The sequence below is a fragment of the Macrobrachium rosenbergii genome, chromosome 30 (assembly GCF_040412425.1).
Source record: "Macrobrachium rosenbergii isolate ZJJX-2024 chromosome 30, ASM4041242v1, whole genome shotgun sequence".
Taxonomy (NCBI): Eukaryota; Metazoa; Arthropoda; class Malacostraca; order Decapoda; family Palaemonidae; genus Macrobrachium; species Macrobrachium rosenbergii.
Window position 1 is genome coordinate 16,020,353 of NC_089770.1, and position 20,177 is coordinate 16,040,529.

Below are 20,177 nucleotides of genomic sequence, written 5' to 3' on the forward strand. Positions count from 1 at the left end.
ATCTCAAACTGAACAAGACAGCGTAAACACAGAATGGCCATAATCAGGACGAACGACAACTTCAACACTGAAGTATATTTTAGGAAAATATCTCACACCGCTGACACTCTATGAAACCATAGTCATCTTTTGTGACGTCCTTCTCTTTAGCGTGGCATCCCAGGCAGATGAGACTAGGGTAACATCGTATAAACTTTCCGTTTTATTACTTGTTCACGCTTTTTTCTTATTGTTCGTCCATCTCTATTCTCATTTCATTCACATTTCCCCAATTTCAACTCTTCTTCAGTTCATCCTCCACTCAGTCTCTCACCATATCCGCCTCTCTCTCTCTCTCTCTCTCTCTCTCTCTCTCTCTCTGTGTGTGTGTGTGTGTGTGTGTGTGTGTGTGAAGGCTCGTTCTCACTTAAACGGCGAGACCCTTTCCGGATGCCATCGCTCATTCCCACAAATCATCGATCTGGAAGCGATAAAAATGGCTTTTCAGGTCGGGTGATGTTCAGTGAGATTCCTTACAAATATGCGGAATAATTCATCTTGGATGGAATGTCGTTTCCCTGGAAGAACGCGTCAGTTCAGTAGTCCGACATCGGAATTATTCCAGAAAAGAATTAGAAATTAAATTAGATATGGCATTTGATTGATAGTGAAATGTAAATCGACTAAAATTTGTATAATTTTCACGACGAAATGATTTTTTAGTCGAATTAAAGCATAACTAGATATTCCTTATTTATAACTCGTCTTATAAATACTTTGCATATATGGTGAATTTTTATATAAATCATTATGTAAGGTATTTATACACGCGCCCATTATATGTATGTATGTATGTATGGGTGTGTGCTAAATCGTTCATGGGGGAAATATGTTTTTAATTTTTTTTTTAGTTAGTTAATGAACCTCGATTAAGACTTTCATGTTATACGATTTATGTATGGAAAGGCAAGCTTATTTAGTTAAATTTATAAAATGTAATTGACAATTATAATCATAAAAGTAAAAGTGAATAATTTTTATTATAGTATGGGCACCTAGAATAGGGTTACTATTAATGAAGTTAATTTTAAAGTTAATTTTAATCATATATATATGTGTGTATTACATATATCTTTAATTTGTATATATATGCAGTATATATACGGTATATATATTTATATATAGTTATATATATATGTATAGGGTATATATATATATATATATACATATATAATCTGTATATATAATATACATATATATGAATAGGACAATATGCCTTGAACACCATGTGACGCGAAGGACCTCTTGAAATTCCGCCACTCTTGTCTTTCTTCCGTGTGCTCTATCTTCCACAAATCGTCACTGAACCCCAGCCTCCCTTCTTGTAGTCTCATCCAAGTCTAGGGCTCCCAACTCTTCCGCTGCCCACAGGAGCCCAGACAACACTATCGTGTACTTTTCTTTCAGGGGTTGTTTATATATATATATATATATATATATATATATATATATGTATATAATTAAATAGGTACTATAGTGTTTCTCCAGAGCTGTTACATATTCATCACTTTTATTTAGTCCCTTCGAGGCAGAGAGGAAATCACTTGATGAAACTGAGAGAGAGAGAGAGAGAGAGAGAGAGAGAGAGAGAGAGAGAGAGAGAGAGAGAGAGAGAAATGGCTTGCTCCTGCTTCAGTCAACCATAATATGTTTGCATTCACGATGACGTCATTACGTTTTAAACGTAAACAACTTAATCTTGCGTTATAAATGACTGAGTTAGGAAATCCTGGGTACGTTTATGCATTTATAATACGTACGCATGAATACTCACATATATATACACACACACACACACACACACACACACACACACATATATATATATATATATATATATATATATATATATATATATATATATATATATATATATATATATATATATATATATATATATATATATATATATATTTATATATATATATATATATATATGTGTGTGTGTGTATGTATTTGTGCCCATACACACACACACACACACACACACACATATATATATATATATATATATATATATATATATATATATATATATATATATATATATATATATATATATATATATATATATATATATATATATATATATATATATATATATATATATATATATATATGTATATATACACAAGCACTTCTTCATATGTCGAAACAATTCTGCGTCTAAAAAATCTACCACCACACCAGAGTTATTCCATTTCTCAAACGAATATATTCAACCCTTTCCCAAATATTATTCACACATAACGTTTAAGTTCTCTTCACATTCCCGAAATTTAAAAACAGTTGAACCAAAGGTTTTCCTTCGCAGGCAAAAACAACCCTTGGTTTTAGATTCTGTTTTACTCTGCATTTGGAAGTGTCAGAACCGAGCCTGAGATATTGGGCTTGAAAATGTAAACCGGATTTATTTGTGAGTGAAGAGATTTTACACTTTTATCTAAATTGAACGTTGCAGTTGGTCGAAGCAGAATCTCTTTGACTCTCCGTCAGTTAAGAATTGAGTCTAAAACTTTATTTTCTTTTAAAGTCGAATGCTATTGGCGTGATTGAGGTTTTGTCTCGTAATTAACTTTTTAATTTTCTGGAAAGAGAACTATTGTGCCGGCTTTGTCTGTTCGTCCGCACTTTTTCTGTCCGCCCTCAGATCTTAAAAACTACTGAGGCTACAGGGTTGCATATTGGTATGTTGATCATCCACCCTCCAATCATCAAGCATACCAAAGTGCAGCCCTCTAGCCTTAGTAGTTTTTGTTTTATTTAAGGTTAAAAAAAAAGTTAGCCATAATCGTGCGTCTGGCAACGTATAGGCCAGGCGACCACCGGTCAGTGGTTCAAGTTTCATGGGCCGAGGCTCATACAGCATTAAACCGAGACCACCAAAAGATAGATCTGTTTTCGGTGGCCTTGATTATATTCTGTACAGAAAACTCGATTGCGCCGAAGAAACTTCGGCGCATTTTTTACTTGTTTCTTTGATTATTACTTGGTTACCTTCAGTTTCAAATTCATCATTACTCTTGCCCTCCAGTTGAAATGTTAGTTATCTTTCATTGAGGGCGTTAATGCCACATGGTTTAGGTGTTTTGGTCCAATGCTGGAATGCTTTCTCCTTTCTGGGTTTATCAGAAGTGCCCGAGGATCTTGAGCTTTGAATCGGTTTTGTTCAAAGTGATGGTTCCTTCTTCCCTAAATCTGGCAGTTAGGATTAACACAATTTCAGGTTAATTGGCCTGGTGTCAACCAGCAATTTTGGGTGGGAAATTTGGATGTAAATGAATAAGTTTGTCTTTTCACATCATTTTCGGTATTTAGAAAGAATATTGAAAATGGTCAACAATGAATGTCACGGGGATAATGCTAATAAGCAAGTCCTCTTGTCTATAAGACCTCTCTCTCTCTCTCTCTCTCTCTCTCTCTCTCTCTCTCTCTCTCTCTCTCTCTCTGGTTTTTTACTGCTCTTTTTTTGTAGATTCTGTAAAAACTCCAGTCATTTTGTTCCCAGAGGGTTGAACATAACAAGGGATATACTTTCCATATCTTTTGATTCCAAACAAAGAGAAGTCTGGGGTTACGTAAGATACGCTCGCCCTAGAACAAAAAAAAAAAAAAAAAAAAAAATTCGACTCTGGACAACAACGGTTAGACGCTCTAGCAAGTAAAGGAGGAAAGGGAAATAAATTTCCTACGGAAATGCTCGCCCCTTATGAGATATAGCCTAGATGAAATAAGTTTTTAGTTTTCTGTAAAAGAAAACTATTGTGCCGGCTTTGTCTGTCCGTCCGCACTTTTTTCTGTCCGCCCTCAGATCATAAAAACTACTGATGCTAGAGGGCTTCAAATTGCTATGTTGATCATCCACCCTCCAATAATCTAACATTCCAAATTGCAGCCCTCTAGCCTCCTCAGTAGTTTTTATTTTATTTAGGATTAAAATTAGCCATAATCGTGCTTCTGGCAACGGTACAGGATAGGCCACCACCGTGCATTGGTTAAAGTTTCATGGGCCGTGGTTCTTACAGCATTATACCGAGACCACCAAAAGGCAGGTCTATTTTCTGTGCTCTTGAATATACGCTGTCGCGGCTGTACAGAAAACTCGATTGCGCCGAAGAAACTTCGGTGCATTTTTTACTTCTTTATTAGTGCAATGGGAATGGCAATTTAAGTTAAAGACAGTGATAAAAATATACTTAATTTATCTGTATAGACTCTAGAGGAGAAACCTAAAGTATTTTGAACCAATTATTTAAACAAAACTTTTCAGTATGGTGATTTCGTCTTGTTTTCATGAGCAAAAAAAAAAAAAAAACAGAAGACATAAATCTTGAAAGAACAAAATCCCCAAGAAAATACGGCTGGGCCTTTCGCTTAAGTGTTTTTTTTTTTTTTGCCTCGATAAATGGCGGTCAAGGTCCTGATAGAAACTGAATTTCTGGCTAGAGTGTTTACTGTTTAGATGTTGCTAGAATTTTGCTGCCATTTATTTGACAAGAAATTTCTGACTAATTCCTCTGTTATTCTGTTATCCCTAAAACAATAACTATTGGTTGATATTAATGGTTTATGCAAGTGCGGACTTCCTCTGAATTCAGTGAAGTCTGTTGCCACCGAAGAAACAAAGCCGCAGCAGAAACTGCAATTGTTGCAACAGAACAGACCCAGTCGCCGACAAGAACGAGAAGGTCAGATATAGATTTATTGTCGAAGCAAGAGAGACTGTTAAGGACAAATGGAAAAAGTAGGGAAAAATATTTCTTTTTACAGTGATTTTAATTAATGATTTCCTTTCCTCGCTATTGGACTGGTTTGAAAGAAAGATTAAAAATTGATTTTGTGATAGACTTTCTACTAATTGTTTCCTGCTTAGTTTCAGCAATTAAAATGCAGCAGTTTGAACATTTTTGTCACTGCCATCCATATACAGTACAGTTTTGGGAACTAATATAAGATTCTGCAGACTGAAATTGAAAATTTAGTCATCATAAAAAGTTATAAAGTGACTTATGAGTTAGACGTAATCAAAAATTGTTGGAGGAAATTTCTCGAAACTTTGTGGGTTGGTCAGGGACGCGGAACGGTTACATAACACTGATGCTGTAACGGACTCCGGTCCAAGTATGGCCGTATAGCGGGGTAGTGCCGCCGAGGCATTACTTAAGGTTCTTTGCTGCGTGCCTTCGGCCCCTAGTTGCAATCCCTTTCGTTTCTTTTACTGTACCTCCTTTCATATTCTCTTTCTTCCATCTTACTTTCCACCCTCCCCTAACAATTGATTCCTAATGCGACTGCGAGGTTTTCCTGCTGTTACGCCTTTCAAACCTTTTACTGTCAATTTCCGTTTCAGCGCTGAATGACCTCATAGGTCCCAGTGTTTGGCCTTTGGCCTAAATTCTATATTCAGTTCAATTCAGTTCGATCCAAGTAAGGAAAAAAACGGAATATGTTACTTGAGAAAGTTTACTATATATTTTGGTAATTGATGAGTAGTTAAAAACAGGAAACCATGACAAAATGTTAGATGGCTCCCATTAACAAGTCGGAAGGAAATCAGAAATGAAGTAACAGTATTAGTGGGACAATAACATACGCGCCTTAGATTATAATAGAAAAATAAATGCTACAAAACTTCCGTAAAACTCTATTGGAAGTCTTTTTCTGACATAAACTCGACATTGACTAACCTGTAGCAAATAAAGAAACAAAGTGAAGGATCATATAATGAGAAGGAAACTGTACTGTAAATAATGTGTTGTCTCCACACCTCACTTTCTGTGTTGATATAAAGAAATGTTCTCTCTCTCTCTCTCTCTCTCTCTCTCTCTCTCTCTCTCTCTCTCTCTGTCTTCTTGTATCACATCATTTGCAGACTATAGCTATGTTGATCTTTTTCCTGTATTTATATCAATTTCCTTCTCAAAATCATATTTATCTCTTTTTATCCACCTGCAGGGAAATCCTCTCCAAATTAACATTTATATACCTCTTCCAGTCTCGTTCCTCCGATGTATTTTCCTGTAATCCTCTTTAATTCCATTCTGAATCTTCCTTAAATAAATTAATTTCCCCTGCGCTATTGTAATCGTTCCCCTTATTATCTTTCCCAAGGCATTCACTCCCCTTCAGCTGATTACCACGATAATTAAATACTTTTAAAGGTGCGTATGACAGACGTAATTGAAATGTTTTTAGAAGGAAGAGCCGTTGCATTTGCCAGAAAGCTTCTGAAACTGTTTAGTGGAAATAATGAGAAGTCTTTCGTCTTCAGCATAGAAACATCGTCAGTATCTAAAGAAAGGAGAAATATTTCTCCGTCAAATGTATCTTGATACCCGGAAATCCTCTTCGGCAACTGCTATTGTCGATAAGCTGGAGACTGTTGCCGTGGATTAAGCTTTGTAACGTTGCAGAGGGGAGACAGACAGAAAGACAGGGAGGGGTTTTGCACTAAATATGATGGTTTAACATTATTTTTTCTTTTTTTCACTCTCGTATTTTTCATCTACGTTAAGTATTAAGAAAAGACTCGTCGTTATTTGTGGTGTTGTGTTATTAGTAGTGGTTTAGCTTAAATTGCTTTTGCTGTTATCGTTATTGTTGTATCATGTATTGATATATGTGAGGTGTTCGTTTATTTTTTTATTATGGAACTATATTGGAATTGCTGCGATGGAACAATATTAGAATTGCTTTGAAATTCATGAAGAAACAAATATTCAGATAATATAAAAAGCCTATTCTCTCTCTCTCTCTCTCTCTCTCTCTCTCTCTCTCTCTCTCTCTCTCTCTCTCTCCTAGTGGAGACCTCTTGGTGAGATATCTCGGTTCTCATCTCTCATTCAATGAGGGTCTTTGTCTCTCCTAATAAAGTGGTAAGTCGATGGTCCTCCCTCAAGTATTGTCAAGAGAATATCAATTACCGAATTTTGAAAGATAATGAGAAAACCAGAGGGTACATATCTCTGTAGATGGCTCTCTGTATGCATAAAATCAAATATGTATTCTATATATATATATTATATACTCGTATATATATCGGTATCTATCTATCTATCTATCTGTCTATCTGCTGTCTAACTGTTTATCTATCTATCTATCTATATATATATATATATATATATATATATATATATATATATATATATATATATATATATATATATATATATATATATATATATTATATGATACCCTGTACACTTCCATATGTTTCGGCACATATAGTTCTGTGGCTATATAGTTCTGTGCATACACATGCTTATAAATACGTATTTATCTTTTCACATATTGGAATACCATTTCTTTGTTCGTGTTATGTACTTGTATTTATGTTTATATGATATACATATTGCAAACTATGACAGATATATTAGAATTATTGCTAAAACATTTTTCCATGTAAGGACAATTGGAATATTTTCGATTCAATTATATGCCTTATTTTCAGGTCGGATTTGAGTTGCACTCTCACGCATTCTAAGTTAACACTCATCAAGGTCAATCAGGGTCATCCGACGCCGCAAGAGCGGCGAGAGGAAGATTCAGGGAAAGGTCAAGATATCACCGCAGTCGGTGTCTAAAGGTCAGTAAAGGTGGGTTTCTTGTTAGGCGTCTTTTCTTGTCCGTCAGATTACTACTTTTGGTATTTATTCTGCCATTATATTTCTTCAGTATTATGCCAGTCCTAAGATGAAGAGTATGACCTTTCTGAGATAAAAGTTAAGGGGTCTTAATTTGGCCAAGTTCATCAATATTTCAGGAAAGACAACAATTTGGAAGCCTTAACAGTCAAACATGTCCCCTTTAATGGCAAAGTTACCGAGGGTTCTGGGAGAAATTAGGCGAAATATTCCAAACACGGCATGATTTGAATTCTTAGAAAACATCCAGCTCCTCTCGTGCGAGTTTCCCATTGTTAAGGGAAAGATTTAGCGTAAAATAATGAAGATTTCTCAATATTCAGAAATGGAAACATACGCAGATTGTGTAAAACATTTTCATATGCATTGATTTTCCTTATCTTACATATTTTTTTTTAAATTTTTCATCTCTCATCTACTGAAGCATTTAAAGCAGAGGTAATTCACTATACAGTAGCCTAAGTGACATTGCCACTTGTGAGAGGGGCGTGGGGGGCGATGGGGGAGGGTAGGGAGAAGGGCATTACATTCACATTATAGGATTTTAAAAATAATCTCTCTCTCTCTCTCTCTCTCTCTCTCTCTCTCTCTCTCTCTCTCTCTCTCTCTCTCTCTCTCTCCATTGTACATTATAAAATAACCCCATCTGCAAAAACACGGCCAATGTAATTACACCTTGAAAGAGAATAGAATCCTTTTGATACCAGAGATAGCTCAAAGCCTCCCGTTATGTCATTAGGTAATTTAATTTATGTTCGTTCTTGCGGCACAAATGCATCGAACGAATGATTAAGCGACGCTAATTATTTCTTTTCAAAATTGATTGCTAGAAAAATAGTAGCTCTGATTATGGAATTTAAGCTGTAGTGGTGCAGTGCTCTGATGATGACGATTATGAACATGATGTAAACATGGATTGCATGCATTAGGTAAAACCCTCCCTTAAATGAAAATTACTGATGAAAAATATTTGATTTTCTTGACATTGGCAGCAGGGGTCTTTCTCTACTTGAAAAGAGAGGACTGATAGAGCATTATGGCTTTACTTTATCTCCTCCACGTGGAGAGACGAATCGTGCGATTTATGCTCCAAGGTCTTTCCTTCCATTTTCGCTGGAAATAATTTTTATTTTTTTAATTTCAAGAGTGTAACTTTTCGTCCTTTGTTTTATCCTTGTTTTATCTGCGTGATAAACTTGACGGTCGAATAAAAGATTTACAGCAATCGTAAAACACTGCCGACTACTTCTATAACAAAGGCAACAATATTTACTGCCTGTTTTATTGCACCAGACGTTAAATATTGGCAGCTGATATCACTGAAGCTAATGGTGATTGGCAGAAGTTCATGCTCAGCACTCGCCATTGGTTACAGTGACATCGGCTTTGGACTTTTACCGTCAGCTACAAAAAAACATGCGATATACTACTTTCGTATGTACTGAAACAACAGGAAATACTACTACTACTACTACTACCACCACGATACTATTCCTTATAACTCCTCCGGCCCAAATAGGAAAAGGACAAAAAATTCCAGCCAAAAATTCTGCATGGGATAGGCGCTGGCACTAGAAGATCAGAAATTTGGAATTTCAAGTGATGTTGGATCCTTAGATCTTTCTCACATGAATCTGAAATGCAATCACTTGGAAAGGAGATTAATTAAGACAGAGTGGCTCTCTCTCTCTCTCTCTCTCTCTCTCTCTCTCTCTCTCTCTCTCTCTCTCTCTCTCTCTCTCTCTCTGATGATATCAAATCTTAGAAATGGTCCTAAAGTGAATTAATGCGAACTGGAATTATAAAATATGGAAGAAGAGTAAATGGGGAATATATCAGGTGTTTTTTCAATCATCTGATTTAATGCACATGAATGATTCAGAGCATCCTGAAAACTTTACACTAAATTGAAAGCACAGTTTCTCAAGAGCGAGCATACATGATTTAAGTTCAAACCGGTTTGACCCAGGTTGGTTTCTATCTTTTATAAGTATAAAAATGGTTCTAGTATAAAAGGATTGAGCTTTTGAGATAGTCTTTATATAAGATAAACTTTAATAGATTGCCTTGGCAGATTAGTGCGTCGGATTTAGGATCCGTTAATATAGTGATTACTGTTGGCAATAGGGAGTTGTTCTTTGTGAATTCTTTCTATGATGATTTTGATCAAGTTAGTCAGTTATCTAATTTTAGCATACTGGAACATTATCCAGCATTATTCCCTTGAGTACAGTTACTTTAATACAAGCTCTAATTAAGTTGCGAGGAGGTCATGTTTTCACCCGTGGCTAGATGTTTAAAAAAATATATCCAAAGAATGGATAAACGTATTTTAATGAATATTTGTTGAAAACATCCATTAACTGATTTCCTCTAAACGATTAACTTTTGGCCAGTATCAAGAAAATTCTAACGATTTGTCACCAAGAAAACCAAATTGCCCATTATTCTACGTTTACGGCCGCACGCAATGTGGGGATTGTAAAAAAATTATTTGCTTTCTCAGTGATTTAATTATTAATGGTTCGCACACGAAAACTTCGGCATAGTTAGGCATATATAAAAGTAGACAATCATATACAGATTGCATGCACAAGTAACTGAAAAAAGTAAAAGTCGAAAGCTGAAACGTATGAGCTAACTAAAGTTTTGTAGGTTAACACTCTCTGTATTCAGTGAATAAATAAATAATATAATTTATATATATATATATATATATATATATATATATATATATATATATATATATATATATATATATATATATATATATATATATATATATATATATTATATATGTGTGTGTGTTATGATTTTGAGAATGTATATAGTTATATTATGATATTCTAGGAAACCAGAAGAACAATATATATAAGATTTACCTCTGCATTAAGTTACTTATGTTATTCTAGAAACCAGAAGCAAAATAATATTTACCTCTGCATTCTATGGAATAAGTTCGATTCTATGAAAGAACAGAAAGAGAGAGGGAGAGAGAGTTACCGAGTGCGCAATTGGCAAACTTTCCGCATATGGAAACACCTCAATACTTTTTCATTTCCTTTATCCAGGGATTGTTGGAGTCATAGACCTTTGTTATAGGTAGAGAGAGAGACTACAAATGACCTCGGGTAGTCAATGCTATTGCTAAACTTTTGAACGTTAGGCTTCGGCCGGGCAAAAGTATGACCTCCTCAAAGAACTGTTAGGTAGACACAGAAGCTGGGAGGCGTTTATGTCAGAGAGAGAGAGAGAGAGAGAGAGAGAGAGAGAGAGAGAGAGAGAGAGAGAGAGAGAGAGGCTCACCATCCATTCCTTTTAGTTCCGTCCTCCTTGATTGGTTGGTCCTTTCTGCTTTTGACACCTGGGTCATCCCAGGTCACAAATTGCTGTATTTCTCTTGCCTTAACCTTATACACTTCTTCTCGCTTGCTTACATTTCTGTATTTATTGATTACAAGTGCTCAATGGAATTATTTTTTTTTATCAATTGTGTTTCTGTATGTTAATTTCCGTCTGATATACGTATATGCGCATTGATTTTACTATTGCATATAAAATCGTTGAATATAGTTACTCAATGTCTGGAGGTGATGGTTTAGCCAAGAGGGCAGCCTCAGACAAATAGATAATCTATTTACGGGCATAATAAAAATAAAATTATACACTAAAACTTAAAATGGAACCGGAGAGGAAAATTCGTGTATTTTTTAAGAATAATTATCTTACATATCAGCATTAGTCTGTTTTGTTATTTTGATAAACCTCGATTCTGTGCGTAACTTTCTAAATAATGTATAACAAATTCTAAGTCATAAAGATAACGAAAAAAAATATGTCCTGCTTCCGTCAGCTGACAGAAGGAAGTTCATTGGAAGACGACATATCTCGAATTCATTCCACTATTTCCTACTGAAATTTGCTTTTTGCATTGTTTTATTGTCTGTTTTTTTTTTATTCTCTTCCTCTCTCTCCAAAGCTTCACAGTTACTCGATTTTTCCGTGTCATTTTTCCTCCAAAGGTTCACAAGCCCAAGTTAGGGATAGGGGGAAGGGTTGGGGGGGCGTCCCCTTCAATACAAAATTCTTTTCACTCCGTTCAGAAAAATTTCCCTAACAGATTCAAAGACACGTTCGCCCCACCCGTGATATATAAACATGCCTCAGATTCTGGTCATTTTTATTCCATCGCCTAAACTTTATTCGAGGAAAATACAAGACTCCACTAAATCTGCTTTACATAGTAAAGCCCACAAGAGAATTCTTCTCCTAAAAAGTTACCTTGTTAGAAAGTCTCCTGTTCCCTTCATTTTCAGACAGGGCCTTAAAAAAGTTCTAGCGTTCCCTATGATCTGGAAAAAGAAATTCTAGAGTCCTTCGTTTATTGAGAGAGAATGAAAAAAGTTCTAGCGTTCTTGGACCCTATGATCTAGAAAAATAAATTCTAGAGTCCTTCGTTTATTGAGAAAGAATGAAAAAAGCTCTTGTGTTCCTGGACCCTATGATCTAGAAAAAAGAATTCTAGAGTCCTTCGTTTATTGAGAAAGAATTGAAAAAGTTCTAGTTTTCCTGGACCCTATGATCTAGAAAAAGAAACTCTAGAGTCCTTCGTTTATTGAGGAAGAATTGAAAAAGTTCTAGCTTTCCTGGACCCTGTGATCTAGAAAAAGAAATTCTAGAGTCCTTCGTTTATTGAGGAAGAATTGAAAAAGTTCTAGCTTTCCTGGACCCTGTGATCTAGAAAAAGAAATTCTAGAGTCATTCGTTTATTGGGGAAGAATTGAAAAAGTTCTAGCTTTCCTCGACCCTGTGATCTAGAAAAAGAAATTCTAGAGTCCTTCGTTTATTGAGGAAGAATTGAAAGAGTTCTAGCTTTCCTGGACCCTGTGATCTAGAAAAAGAAATTCTAGAGTCCTTCGTTTATTGAGAAAGAATTCGTGGGATTAAACTCTCGGGGAATTTCCATAAATGTTTCAGTATGCTAAGTTAACATAAATATTGTTGCAATATTTTTCGTCTTTCATGCATTTCAAATGTTTTTTTCATCACCCTGTTTGTATGTATGCATGTATGTATTTATGTATATGTATTTATGTATATGAAGTGATTTTACTGCAGCATTTATGTATGTTTGTATGTATTTGTTTCGTTTTATCAAGTTTGCCTATTTCTAGTGCAGAGTAAACTAGTAAAATCTCGAAAGAAAATTCATTGAATCTGATTTTGTGCTTTGAAGAAAATGAGAGACTATTTTTATTGAAGGTAAAAGGCTGTACTTTGATTTTTTAAAACTTTTTGTTGCTTATATGAGGTTACTTACATGGGTGTTTATTAGTCCATTGTGTAATTATCTTTGTTTTAATTTTATTTCTCTCTCTCTCTCTCTCTCTCTCTCTCTCTCTCTCTCTCTCTCTCTCTCTCTCTCTCTCTCTCTCTCTCTTCTATATATATATCATACATATATATATATATATATATATATATATATATATATATATATATATATATATATATATATATATATGTATATGTATATGTATATATATATATATGTATATATATATTATACACATATATACTGTATATATATATATATATATATATATATATATATATATATATATATATATATATATATATATATATATATATATATATATATATGTGTGTGTGTGTGTGTGTGTGTGTGTGTGTGTGTAATATAAAACAGTATTTCTTTAGGTAACAGTATCTTGAAGATTCTGGTTTTTCAGTTATATTTGAAAACGTCACTTGTTATTATAATCACAGTACAATCTAGAAAGTCCTCTATCTTCCTGTCCATGCAGAGACTGACCTGGAGTAGTAACTGGGCAAATCAGAGACAAGAGCCAGGTGGGTTCAAGTACTCTAGTAGTTTGATTGAATTGAATTGAATATAGAATGTAGGCCAAAGGCCAATCACTGGGACTTATGGGGTCATTCAGCGCTGAAATGGAAATTGACAGTAGAAGGTTTGAAAGTGTAACAAGAGGAAAACCTCGCAGTTGCACTAGGAAACAATTGTTATTAGAGGGTGGAAAGTAAGATGGAAGAAAGAGAATATGAAAGGAGGTACAGTAAAAGGAACGAAAGTGGTTGCAGTTGGGGGCCGAAGGCACGCTGCAAAGAACCTTAAGTAATGCCTACAGTGCACCGCTTGAGGTGCACTGACGGCACAATCCCCCTACGGGGTAGCAGTTTGACAGGTTGTTTTGGAAGGCCCCTTCTAATGATTTTGCTGGGCTTCAGGTCTTGTTATTTCTGCAGGGTAGTCATGAGACAACCTTAGCCGGAATTCCCTGGATGGGTCGATGTATTTTTGAAAGATGCTGTGGGGACCGAGATTAGGAAAATTTATATATAATCCACAAGGGAGCTGGCTGGAGAAATTTAAGCTCAAAATAGACATGATGTGTGAGGAAAACAAAAGAATGACTAAAATGATGATAATTAAGTAATAAGTAAAGTATAGAGCGATCGAAGCTGAAAAGGACACGTCAGAAAATGTCAAAAGGAAGTCATTAATCGTATTATAAACAAGTAAAAAGTATACCTTAGTTTAACCAGACCACTGAGCTGATTAACAGCTCTCCTAGGGCTGGCCCGAAGGATTATACTTATTTTACGTGGCTAAGAACCAATTGGTTACTTAGCAACGGGACCTACAGCTAACTGTGGAATCCGAACCACATTTTAACGAGAAATGAATTTCTATCACCAGAAATTAATTCCTCTAATCCTTCATTGGCCGGTCGGAGAATCGAACGCGTGACCAGCAGAGTGCTAGCTGAAAACGGTACCCACTCGTCCAATAACAAGACTTGGAAGGATAGGCAGGCTCACAAAGAAGACGGGCAGGAAATACGTAGTGGAGTTATTAACATTCAAAATGATCGACCTCTGCTGGAGGCTATAGAATAAATCAAACATTATTCAGTGGCTCATGTAAAAAGGACGATTCGACATGGAAGATGACAATGTAGCTGAAATCCAAAGTGACTTATTAATCAGATGTATATTTGTTGTGCTTGTTCAACATTGTTTAAGGCAATATTACTGATGACACTCTTGACCGCCGCAGCAACATATACGATATTGATAACTGGTAGGTATTTGATCATATATCAGAAATTTATATAAACTGATGTTCTAGCGCTTTTTGATGATTTAAATTTGTTATAACTAATCAATTATTCCGGTTTGTCCGAGCTAGAATTTATTGGTTAAGTGCTGCTAATGACTCTTGAACACACTTTTTATTGCAGTCATCGTAATCGTATAAAATTTAAGCCTTGTCTGTGACACGATGGTAAAATATTCGTAAGATTTTTTATAGTAATCATAACAAATGCCTAAATAAATATAATTTTGCTTTGTAATGGAACATAATCACGAGCCGTAGTCGAATCCTCAATGTCACACTGGTAATGCTTAAACCCAGTTAAAATTTATTTTGATAATTTTAATTTTGAGAAATATAATTTATCGCCATTTTTTATTTTTTGATTGTGATTCGATATTAATAACCCATATGCCTGTAGGGGAGGTTTTCAGTGCACCTCATGTTACACTGTAGGCATTTCAAAGGTTCTTTTATAGCTGTAATCCCTTTAGTTCCTTTTACTGTACTTCCTTTCATATTCTCTTTCTTCCATCTTACTTTCCACCCTCTCCTAACAATTGATTCATAGTGCAACTGCGAGGTTTTCCTCCTGTTACACCTTTCAAACCTTTTATTGTCAGCTTCTATTTCAGCACTGTATGACCTCATAGGTCTCAGTGCTTGGTCTTTGGCCTAAATTCTATATTCAGTTTAATAACCCATATGCAAACATACCCAACTGGATACGTTAACTTACTATGATATCCTAACCATGAACCAAGTCATATTTTTAATTTAAAGTTTTCCCTTACCAAAGCTTTATAAAAATCATTCCTCTATTAGATATTATTTGATAAATCCCCCAGTAACCGTATCCACGGAGGCTGCACAAAACTTACATGATATTCCGATGCCAACGACCGTCAGTTTCCATTAATGTGAAGGTCTCAGAGGAACAATTAATCATAATCATTGTGACATTCCCTCTCGAATTCTGTTCCAGCGTCCTTCCCCCCCCCCCTCCCCCCACATTGATTAGATGTAATTATCTTAATTGTGAGGACGAAATTAATTGCTCAAGATTAGGTGTATATATCCGTCTTTCTCTGGAATAGACGAGAAATTTCTGTGTTGGGATTTTGGCAAAATGTTTAAGCGGGAAGTTTGTTACAGTAAAGTAACAAACTTCAGTAAAGACAAGATATGATTTATATATGGTATGTTTGATGAAGTACCGGATGGAAGTTCGATTTCTGTTTGTCTAAAATATCTCCATCATTCAGACCTAAAAGATACGTGAAAACACTCGTACGTTTCACAAACATTTTGACAGGGTTTGCATTTCTTTGAGGTAATAATTATTTGTTTAAAATTATAAATAAATCTTTTTTCGACATTTATGTCATATCATGATTATTGATTTTCATTGATCATTATCTGCTTTTAAAAGGAGATCGAGGAAGTTGGGATTTAAATACATAGCACTGGATTTCACTGGTTGTTATAGAAAACCACTGAAATGGCTAAAACGCTTTTGACAGATTGATAACTGTTGATAATACTCGTCTAGTTTTTTCTCGCTTTGCTACATGTTTTATTTCATTAGTTTGACACAGCATCCATTCGTTCAAAACCTCTTGAACGACACAACATCCATTCGTTCAAAACCTCACGAACGACACAACATCCATTCGTTCAAAACCTCATGAACGACACAACATCCATTCGTTCAAAACCTCATGAACGACGCAGCATCCATTCGTTCAAAACCTCATGAACGACACAACATCCATTCGATCAAAACCTCATGAACGACACAACATACACTCGTTCAAAACCTCATGAACAACACAACATCCATTCGTTCAAAACCTCATGAACGACACAACATTCATTCGTTCAAAACCTCATCTTTGAACGAGACAAACATCCATTCGATCAAAACCTTGAACGACACAGCATCCATTCGAAGACAACCTCCGAACGCCACAACACTCATCATTCATTCAAAACCTCACGAACGACACAACATCCATTTGTTCAAAACCTGTTTTGAACGACACAACATCCATTCGTTCAAAACCTCATGAACGAACAGCATCCATTTCCAAAACCTCATGAACGACACAACATCCATTCGTTCAAAACCTCATGAACGACACAACATCCATTCGTTCAAAACCTCATGAACGACACAACATCCATTCGTTCAAAACCTCATGAACGACACAACATCCATTCGTTCACAACCTCATGAACGACACAACATCCATTCGTTCACAACCTCATGAACGACACAACATCCATTCGTTCACAACCTCATAAACGACACAACATCCATTCGTTCAAAACCTCATAAACGACACAACATCCATTCGTTCAAAACCTCATGAACTACTGTAGATGCCTTTATGAGAAAAACATCAGTTAGGGACTAAATCATATAAAGAAATGTGTAAAGTAGCGTTTCTTCTGTAGGTGTCCTTCACCAGAGTATTCACATCGTTCCTTCTCACTTAGGACCCGAATCTCAATGTGGGAGCCAAAATAGTTTACCTTTTCGTAGAGGTTTAATGTGAAGGTATTGGGAGACTAAGATGCCATCGCCACCACCATCATCATCATTTACATAATCTTCTTCCTCTTCCCAGCTTAATCCCTTGTCGGGGTCGCTGTTTTTACTCATACTTTCCGGGTGTTTGTTTCTGTCTTTTATTATTATTATTATTATTATTATTATTATTATTATTATTATTATTATTATTATTATTACCAACCACACAGTATTAATGATAATAGCATTAATAACAATAATGATCGCAACAAACTGAAAATACAGGAAATGCTTCAGTGCTTCCAGAAAATCCTGGGAAAAGGAATTATTTTCGTAACTCACAATAAACTTATATGAGGGGAAAAAGTGGACTTTATCCGAGAGCCTCATTAAAACCCTCCCCACTCGATTTTTGCAGACGAATTTTTCTGCAGAGTTGGTTGTTGAAGGTGTTTCCCTTAGATAATTCTCTCTCTCTCTCTCTCTCTCTCTCTCTCTCTCTCTCTCTCTCTCTCTCTCTCTCTTGATACACTACAAATGAATTTCCAGGAAAAAAATTTTTAAACCCGTGAATACTAGTCTTAGTGCCGTCAGTGCACCTCGTCAAGGTGCACTGAAAACAGGCATTACTTTCGGTTCTTTGCAGCGTGCCTTCGGCCCCTAGCTGCAACCACTTTCGTTCCTTTTACGGTACCTCCTCTCATATTCTCTTTCTTCCATCTTACTTTCCACCCTCTGCTAACAATTGATTCATAGTGCAACTGCGAAGTTTTTCTCCTGTTACACCTTTCAAACCTTTTACTGTCAGTTTCCTCTTCAGCGCTGAATGACCCTCATAGGCCCCAGTGCTTGGCCTTTGGCCTAAATCCTATATTCGATTCATTTCCTCGCATGGTAGAACAGAAGAAGAGGCAAAGAATCGGGGAAGTTTAAGGCCTCCTGGGCAAACAAGTAATAGTATTTGAAAAGACTTTGTAACTCCCACAAAGATCAGGTAGGAAACTGAAGATTTTTTGTGGGGGCCGGAGAATACTAAAGGTATTTTTAAGAGAGAAGAGAGAGATGATGATGAGATGAGAGAGAGAGAGAGAGAGAGAGATATCTCTGTTACCTCAGAGGAATAATCTTTATAAAAAAGAGAGCATTTGTGGGATGAAGAGGAGAAAATTCATCATTGTCCAAACCTAGATCATAGCACTTCGAAAACAGATCTATCTTTCGGTGGTCTCGGTATAATTCTGTATGAGCCGCGACCCATGAAACTTTAACCACGGGCCCGGTGGTGGCCTGTCCTATATTGTTGCCAGATGCACGATTAGGGCTAAGTTTAACCTTAATTACAATAAAAACTACTGAGTCTAGAGGCCTGCAATTTGATATGTTTGATGATTGGAGGGTGGATGATCAACATAGCAATTTGCAGCCCTCTAGCCTCAGTAGTTTTTTTAAGATCTGAGGGTGGACGAACAGACAAAGCTGGAGCAATAGTTTTCTTTTACAGAAACTAAAATGCGCACGCGCGTCTATTGTGTTTTTCAGTATCTGAATGTTTAATCGTCAGAGGTTTAGTGGATACACTAGAAGCGCCGGTATACATTGCTTTCCCTCCTAATGCATATCATTGATTATTCACGACTGAACAAGCAGATAATGATGATTCATTATAGCGTTTTTTGGGAGTAATTAGTTCCTCGCTGGGTGAGCGGGTTCCGTTCTCAGCTACCACTCTGTTGGTCGCGAGTTCGAATCTCCGACCGGCCAGTGAAGAACAAGAGGAATTTGTTTCTGGTGATAGAAATTCATTTCTCGCGCTATAGTGTGGTTCGGATTCCACAATAAGCTGTAGGTCCCGTTGCTAGGTAACCAATTGGTTCTTAGCCACGTAAAAATAAATCTAATCCTTCGGGCCAGCCCTAGGAGAGCTGTTAATCAGCTCAGTGGTCTGGTTAAACTAAGATATACTTAACTTTTTTTTTGGGGAGTAATTATGTCTGATTGCCTCAGATTTAATAGATAAACCTGAAGTAAGGGTTTAATATTCGCTCTGATGACATTAATCTTAATTTACGTATTATACGTTAGCGTGCATAGCTGATGCAAAATAATAATAAACGCTGATCGTTTTTATTTTATTCAGGTTTCCGTACGGAGGCCGACGGCGTTGGTAGCGTAAAGGCTTTTATCTGGCGCAACCAGAGGAAGAAAATCATAAGCAGGGTAAAGATTCCAAAGTCTGTCAATAGGGGGAAAAAGACTTCCGGGATAAAATGAAATAATGGGGAAATAATATATAACTCCTTTAACTATATAGCCTATATATATATATATATATATATATATATATATATATTATATATTATATAAATATATATATATATATATTTATATATATATATATATATATATATATATACATATATATATATATATATATAAAAACAGATATATATATATATGAAGATGTGTGTAAATGTGTATGTAAGAATAAATACTTGGAATATTTTTATTAATATACGAGACGATTACAATGCAACGTTAACTATATAAACAATTCCTTGAAAAATATATTAATGTTCGCTGCGAATTTTCGATAGAAAGCCATGAAAAATAATTGTGGTGCATGCTATTCTGATAAAAATCAGGGAATAAAACTGTGGGTAACTAATTGCATGATAATTAGACCACCTCATTATTAGACTCATTTAACCGAAATGTTGTGTCATAAAAAGTTCAGAAAAACTGTTCATGTCTTTTGGAAAATCACTGACCTTCCCACTCGGGTCATTACAGGAAAGTAAGTGGTGATTACACTCCATAT

General features: G+C 35.6%; 1 long non-coding RNA gene across 2 annotated transcripts in view; it reads left to right on the forward strand.

Annotated features, from left to right (window-relative positions):
* Window positions 1-20,177, forward strand: part of LOC136855100 (uncharacterized) — a 424,042-nt gene that overhangs the window by 132,056 nt on the left and 271,809 nt on the right. For both annotated transcript variants that reach the window (XR_010857894.1, XR_010857893.1), the window contains exon 2: window positions 7,490-7,624. This is a non-coding gene — a long non-coding RNA (uncharacterized lncRNA). The remainder of the gene's footprint in view (window positions 1-7,489; window positions 7,625-20,177) is intronic.